A 7598-nucleotide genomic window follows, 5' to 3' on the forward strand; every position below is an offset into this window, starting at 1 on the left:
CACAACAAAAGGATAGAATGCCATTATAGAGCTAATCATGTCCGTAAGACCTTTTGCTAAATGAAGCATTGATTTTGTAGGACCCATTGCCCCAACCACTAGAAGCATGTAATATGTCAAAAGATTTGATGAGCGCTAGATTCCACAACAAAAGGATAGAATGCCATTATAGAGCTAATCATGTCCGTAAGACCTTTTGCTAAATGAAGCATTGATTTTGTAGGACCCATTACCCCAACCACTAGAAGCATGTAAGCATGATACATCATCGTGTGGCTATCGATTATGTGACCAAGTGGGTTGAGGCCAAGGCCACAATAAAAGAAAATGCGGGAATGACTATTGCCAACTTCATTTGTGAGAATATTATCATTGGGTTTAGATGTCCTTTGCAGCTTATTAAGAACCAAGGGACTAATTTCTTAAGTGACATAGTGGAGTTTCTCTTCGAAGAAGTGATGTTAGTACACCACAACTCTTCCCTGTACTATCCACAAATGAATGAATAAGCTGAAAGCACAAATAAGGTCCTATGCACTATGCTTACAAAGTTAGTACTACAGGCATCAAGGATGGATTGGGAGAAGAAGCTCTTACCCAATTTATGGGCTTACAAAACCGCCTATACAAAACCTCAACTAGAACTACGTTGTAGAACCTAGTCTTTGAACTTAATGCTATACAATTCTTCCCAGTTGAATTCATGATCCCAACCTTTAGGGTAGTAAAGAAAATAGAATAGACGAGCAATGAGAATTGTGTGAACAACTCATAGATCTCAAGAAACTTGATGACACAAGGATACACTCAATGCTTGGGCATGTATGGTGAGAAAAAGAGAAGAAAAAGGCTATTTGGTGCCAATATCAAAACCAAGAGGTTCAAGAAATGGGACCTAGTCCTACTTTATAACCTCAAGAAAAATAAAAGGAAATTGAGGTTGAGAGGGATGGGTTGTTTCAGGATCTAGAGGAGTAGCACACCTACAAGCCCTTGATGGAGTCCAAATAGAAGGATTCCTCAATGGGAGGAAACTTCGGATATACTATGGGCCATTGTCTTATGAATAACTTCAAGCCATTCATTGTAAGGATGAAATTAGGAGGTCGAGATGAAGAGACAAGTCCAACGGGAAGCTAAAGGCCATGGGCAAAAAAAGGAAAGAAAAAGAGAGATATTATAACCATCCACATGGATCACAAGAGGAGGAAGAGGTAAAACTTCCAAGGATTTAGCTAGACTTCCCCATAAACATAAACTATAGCCAAACTTACATTATTGGCATATAGGAGCAGGAAGAAACTTAATGTCATGTGAGACTTGGGTCTCATTAGGAAAACCTAACCCAAGATTTGGTACAAACAATCTGAGGCCTTTATAATAAATGTAAAGGGATGTTAAAGCTTAAGTTCTGCATCAATCTCAAGCCTTTATAATAAATGTAAAGGGATGTTAAAGCTTAAGTTCTGCATCAATCTCAAGCCTTTATAATAAATGTAAAGGGATGTTAAAGCTTAAGTTCCACATAAATTCTTATCCTATGACAAGGTAGTTTTTTAACATTATAATTGCAGGTATAATGCCAAATGAGATCATCCTTTGGAAGGGGATGGATAGCCAAACTGTAGCATAGATTGGACGATGAGGACATCCACAATCAGGCTAACACAATAGATGGTGAGCATTCTTCTCATTGAAAGAGAGCCGAGATAGATCTCTACTACTGACATCTAGAAGCAGGTCCCATCAAGGAGAGCCGAGATAGATCTCTACTACTAACATCTAGAAGCTACTGACATTACTATAAGCAGGTCCCATCAAGCCGGTAAATATAATCATCTATAAACTCAAGGCCTCCTCTAATCAACCCTCACCACATCCCAAAAAACAAAATCCAAGGAGCCAAAAGCCTAACCAAGGGAGGAGGAGCCTAATCAAAAACCAAGGAGGCACCATAAGAGAAACCAAAAGCTAGCAACTTAGACTTTCAATCCTGCCATCTCAATTCCTTAGAAAGCCCCAAGGAACCAAATGAAGCAAGTGTGGGTATCAAAGACACCAAGGAAGCCTACTCGACATGTGAGCCCACCAAATAGCCAAATTCCAAGAACAAAAAGTCTAAATAGGTGTGGATTATTCCAAAGGAGAGTATCCCCAAAATATCACGAAAGTTAATGATAAGTTGATGTGGATTCCTAAGCCAAGAAGAAACCAAATCTCCTTAGCAAATTCAAGGTGTTTGCTATGCCTAATTAGCCTTGATTTTGTACTTGGCTTGAGATTGCTCTAAAGTTTTGCATAATGTGGTGAAGATCTTAGAGTTGTTATAAGTAAAATATTGAGCCTTGTGGATGTACTGAGCTAGTTTAGATTATGTTAACTTTATCTATGGGTGTGAACGTACCAAATCCAAGGGGGGGGGAGGGGGGAGAAGGCTAAGCAAACTTCAAAAGGAGAGTAGGTTGAAAACCTAAGCAAATTTGAAAAGGAGATTTGCATGTAGAGGTACATGATACCCTTTGTTAACCCATTTTAGGGTTAACAAGAGTTGCCACTATAATTGTACATCAAATAAATCAAACTATGATGCAACAATGTCCAAATCTATAACTTGAACAGGCATTCGAAAATGGTTTGATGGAGTACTTATGGTGATTCCTGCTCTAAGAGCCTGTGAGACAACAAGCTAGAACGGATTCCATGTGAATGTACTTCATGCATATATTATGAGATTAAGCATTGTATAAGTAATAGGCTAATTATGAGCCTTGGGCGCTCGATCAACCATAATTTAAGTGTGTGTGAATACTTATAGCCTTATATATAAGTCTGTGGATTCCATGTGAATGTATTTCATGCATATATTATGAGATTAAGCATGGTATAAGAAATAGGCCAGTTATGAGCCCGATCAACCATAATTTAAGTGTGTGTGAATACTTATGGCCTTATATATGTGTGTGTGTACACTTATGGCCTTATATATGTGTGTGTGTACACTTATGGCCTTATATATGTCACTTTCTATCATAATACAACACCTCCCATTATGCAAGAGAGACTTTCTCTTGCTAGTGTGAGTGTGTATGAGTGATTTAAGGTAAGAGAAGGGAAGAGGACCCATAGTCCAACAATGCAGTGTGACAACGCTTGAGAGATATGGTGATAGAAACTGCTACCCCACGGAGGTGTGGAGGTCTTAAAGCAGTGTGCTCTTAGTTAGCTTAATCATCAATAAAATTCTAAAAAACCCATAAAACTTTCAATTTTACTAAATATACTAATTGGATTAGTTTTTTATATTAAGAGAGTGATTAGTGAAGATAAAGAGTGGAAAAGCTAAAAAAATTAGATGTTTTAGTGATTTTTGGGCTAATGCAGGCTTAGAAAAAAAATGATTGGGAGGGCATAGAGTGAATTTCGATGCAATAATGCATCAAATTAACCCACAAAGCTCATAAAATTAAGGATTTTAGCTCCCTTTTGTAATCATACATAAGAGAAGAGCCCATAATTAGAAGTTTGATTAATCTTAATTATTTATTAATTTATACATTAGAAAATGCAAAGGCCTTAGCAATTCAATGCTTAATTTAATGGTATACTTAATTGTATGAATTAATTAGTATTTAGTGGTTAATTAGAGCCACTTAATCATTCTAAAAGGAGAAAAATAGTAAAAGGGTTAATCTTAGATTAAGTACTAAGCACTATTTTCTAGAACTCATTCTAAAAGGAGAAAATTTAGTAAAAGGGTTAATCTTACTAAACACTATTTTCCACAACAACTCATTAGTGGCTAATGTGCATTCAATGAGAAGATGCCTAATGAGCCGGGTAAGATCCATATTTGGGTGTCATTTTGACATGTGCAAGAGGGGTGTAAGAGGTTATCTCATAAAGTGTTGACTTTTGTCTCCCACTTGCTTTTTTGGGGAAACCTCACATACCCACTAATTTGAAATTCAAAGCTACCCCTTTCGCAAAAATTGGATTAAAAAACCACTATAAAACCTCATATACCCACTATTTTAAAATTCAAAAGTACCCCCTTCACACAAATTGGATTCAAAAACCATTATAGAACTCAACACATAAAAAAAAGTGATACTCATGCTACCACCCATGTGAAAAACTAGAGATAATCATACGTGAGAAACTTGAAAAAAAATTGAGATAGGTCACCATGCAAGATCCATGCTTACTTGATAAATGCATGTTTGGATTGTAGGATCTCTCTTGCGTGAGCTTCCCCTCTTCTTTCACCTATTGAGAGATTGATCCATATTATAAGAATCTTCTTCTTACCTCCAAAAAGAAGGTTTAAGATTTTCCTCAAAAACCCATGGCTATGGAGTGTGAAAAACAACAAACAATCACACGTGAAAAACTCATCACACTATAAAAAACTCAGGAAAAAAATAAAATACTCACACTATCACCAGCACAAAAAACCAGAGATAACCACGTAAAAACGTTGACAATTTTTTCATGCCATGCATTTTTTTTAAATAAAAGGAGATACTCATGTCAACACCGACGTGAAAAACTCTATGAAAAACCAAAGTTTTTCACGTTTGTGAACTACTTGAGAAAATCACGTCAAATATATTTTATCTGTTTGGATTGTTAAGATAATTAAATGTTAGAGCCACTGTGAGAAAATTTGAACTTAAAAGATCAAGTCCATTTTGCATGTCCTTCGGATTCATACTAGGGTTTTCTATCCACACTACTTTGGTTCATGGTGAAAGGTATCCCAAATGCCCTTACTTTTTATGAACTGGTTGCTCTTGCAACAGAAGAGAAACCAACTCATACAAGGGCTTTCTATCCACACTTCGGTTCATATGAAAGCTAATCCCAATGCGCTTACTTTTGCTAAGTTCGTTGTAGTGCTCTTATTTGTAAGAAGAGAAATCTTGGTAAAACCAAACTAATATGCATGTGAAAGATCAAGCATTTTCTATAAGCCAAAAGGTAAAGGCAAAGCCTTTTCTTAGGGCAGCTACTATAAGCCAAAGGTAGAATCAGCCTAGTCTTCTAGCAAGGATGCCGAGAAGGGGGGGGGTGAGGAGCCTAAGAAAAAAGGAAAATACAACTACCATTGTGTTGGGGTATGGTTTTTTTTTAAAGTTACTCACACCACTACCGGGGTGAAAAATCAAAGATAATCACGCGTGAAAAACTTAACTTTTTCATGGCCGTGAATTTCTTGAGAAAATCACGACCAAAATCATCTTGAGTGTTATTCATTCTACTAGCCTCAGAGGTAAAATCATGATAATCAATGAAGGAGGCCATAGCACACAATGAGCAAAGGACATACCTTAATGAAAATAGAAGAGGTAAAGGATGTGGTGTGGCAGTCTAGCAGACCAAGATGTATGATGGTATTGCAAAGCCCTTGGTCATAGGAAGACTGCTTGGTCAATCTTTAAGAAACATCAATAAGAGCTAAGGGAGTAGATGGATGAGTCTAGAGATACATGGGCATCTCTAGAACTCTCAAGGTTTTGGGGCATATGCTACCCTAACGGAGGAGAGAATTAGCAATCATAGGACTCATCGATGGGGTTATGGCAAGGCCAAGGGACCTCCTACTACTTGAGTAGGTACATGAGTAGGTAAGGCTAATGGATTTTGCCTCATGGGCTTGTTCTTTTATAGCAACAAAAAGCCATGTCATGATTTTTGACTCTATTACAATGTGCACATGAGAAACCTTCTTGTTTTAGGCTCAAACAAGGGCATTTAGTGTTGATGTGATTAGCATAAAAAATTAAACACCAAACCAACTTGTGTCTTGGGTAAAGATGTGGTTGGCTGGTGTTTTCTCTTCTTAATCCAACTCTCCATTGTTGAGTCATCTAGTATATAAGAGGTATGGAAAGGTCTTCTACTGATGGTGAGATCGATGGCTCTTTTGCTTTTATACTTGCCTTTGAGGGTACTGTGTTCCAAAATATGCCTCTAATGGAGTCCCTTCAAAGACTTCCTTTGATGTGTCAACAAAGTTGATTATTACGCTTTGGTTTGAAGGATGTGTATTTCTTTGAGTACAAGGCATTACGTAATGTTACATCTCAAAGTCCTTTAAAAAATCTCCCTATTAACATCTAGTTAGAGAAGTTTTCCTTGTCCATGCAATGCAAATGAAGGAAATGCATGTGATTGACATAATTGCAGATTGACTCCTTCTTGAGTTGCTTCACATGGTAAAGTTGTGATCCATTGGATTCCATAGTTCCTTGTTGAGAATACCCTATTGTCAAAGGCTATCTTTTGTGATCCATTGGATTCCATGCTATCTTTTGTGAGCTAAAGTCTATTGCCTTATCCTCAGGATTTATGGATCGAAACTAGTAACCAACTTTTCCTTCCATGGTAAGGTCAAAGGTGAGGCCAAAGGATCCTACCTTCAATTGGTCATTTGGGCAATCGTAAAAGTGTCACACATTTGATCAAACATCCATAAATGAGATATTGTGTCACTCCTATCCCAATTAATCTAGACATAAGCTTAGCAATCTAAGGGTTTGATCTTGTCTGGTTGTCTTGGTGCTACAGTCTAGTGGGACTCCCATGGCTAGCCCCCTCCCTATTTCCAATGCTATCCTAAGCATGTATGGGGTTAATCCTCTAGCCTAGAATGTGAGGATGGGTTGTGGTAGAGGTGGGTACGCATAGAGCATAGGTTATGTATGATGTATGTCTATAGGCCTCACTAAAATATAGAGGTAGGTAAAGGTTGGGTTAGTTCACCTTGGAGCCTCTTACTCTGGAGACTTTCTCTAAAATACAAAGGCAGATATCCATAAAGGTTGGGTTATATGGTGGATCAAAGGAGTATCAAGCTATCGCCATATGCACATGTAATGGCCAATGGAGCCCACCTACCAAATAAGCTCCATGTGTATGAAATAATGTCTCCATATTGATTCATACATAGAGAGACATACATAGGGAAATTTGATTTTACCTTAGTACACATATCATTAATTTGTGGGGCATTGATCAAGCCAAATAGTTTAAGGTCAGTGCAAAAGCTACAACCAAATCGTAGGGCTCTTATGACTCTCATTATTAGCTAATGGTTACAAAATTATTTTTGTGTGTTGTTTTCTTGCATGCACCACTTGCTGCATCTTTTTATACTACTATGAGATATTGAAAGTATTTGAATATTAATGAGCATTGGTATTTTTTGACACTTTAAATTGGTGTTAAATTGGTGTCTTCACACAATCAAAGAATTCCAAGAAAGCCACGAAAAACAATGGCCAGAAAGTTAGGCATTCTAAGAATTGCCTTTCTTCCACCATATAAGGTCATTAGCCACTTGAACATTTGATTGGTAATATCTTCGAGAGGAGGATGAATTTCAATGGTAGAGATTTTATAAGTAGTCAATCAAGGAATCTAAAGCCTATCACATGCTAGTAAGAGACTAGTAAATAGTGTTTCTCACTTGAAGCTCACTTAAAAGGAATGGTGTGATGAGATTAAGGATATTTTTTAAAGGGTTCTAAAGCCTCTCACATGCTACTAAGAGAGTAGTAAATAGTGTTTCTCACTTGAAAGGAATGGTGATGAGA

Source organism: Cibotium barometz, chromosome 63 (assembly GCF_041138505.1).
Source record: "Cibotium barometz isolate CiBa-2024 chromosome 63, ASM4113850v1, whole genome shotgun sequence".
NCBI lineage: Eukaryota > Viridiplantae > Streptophyta > Polypodiopsida > Cyatheales > Cibotiaceae > Cibotium > Cibotium barometz.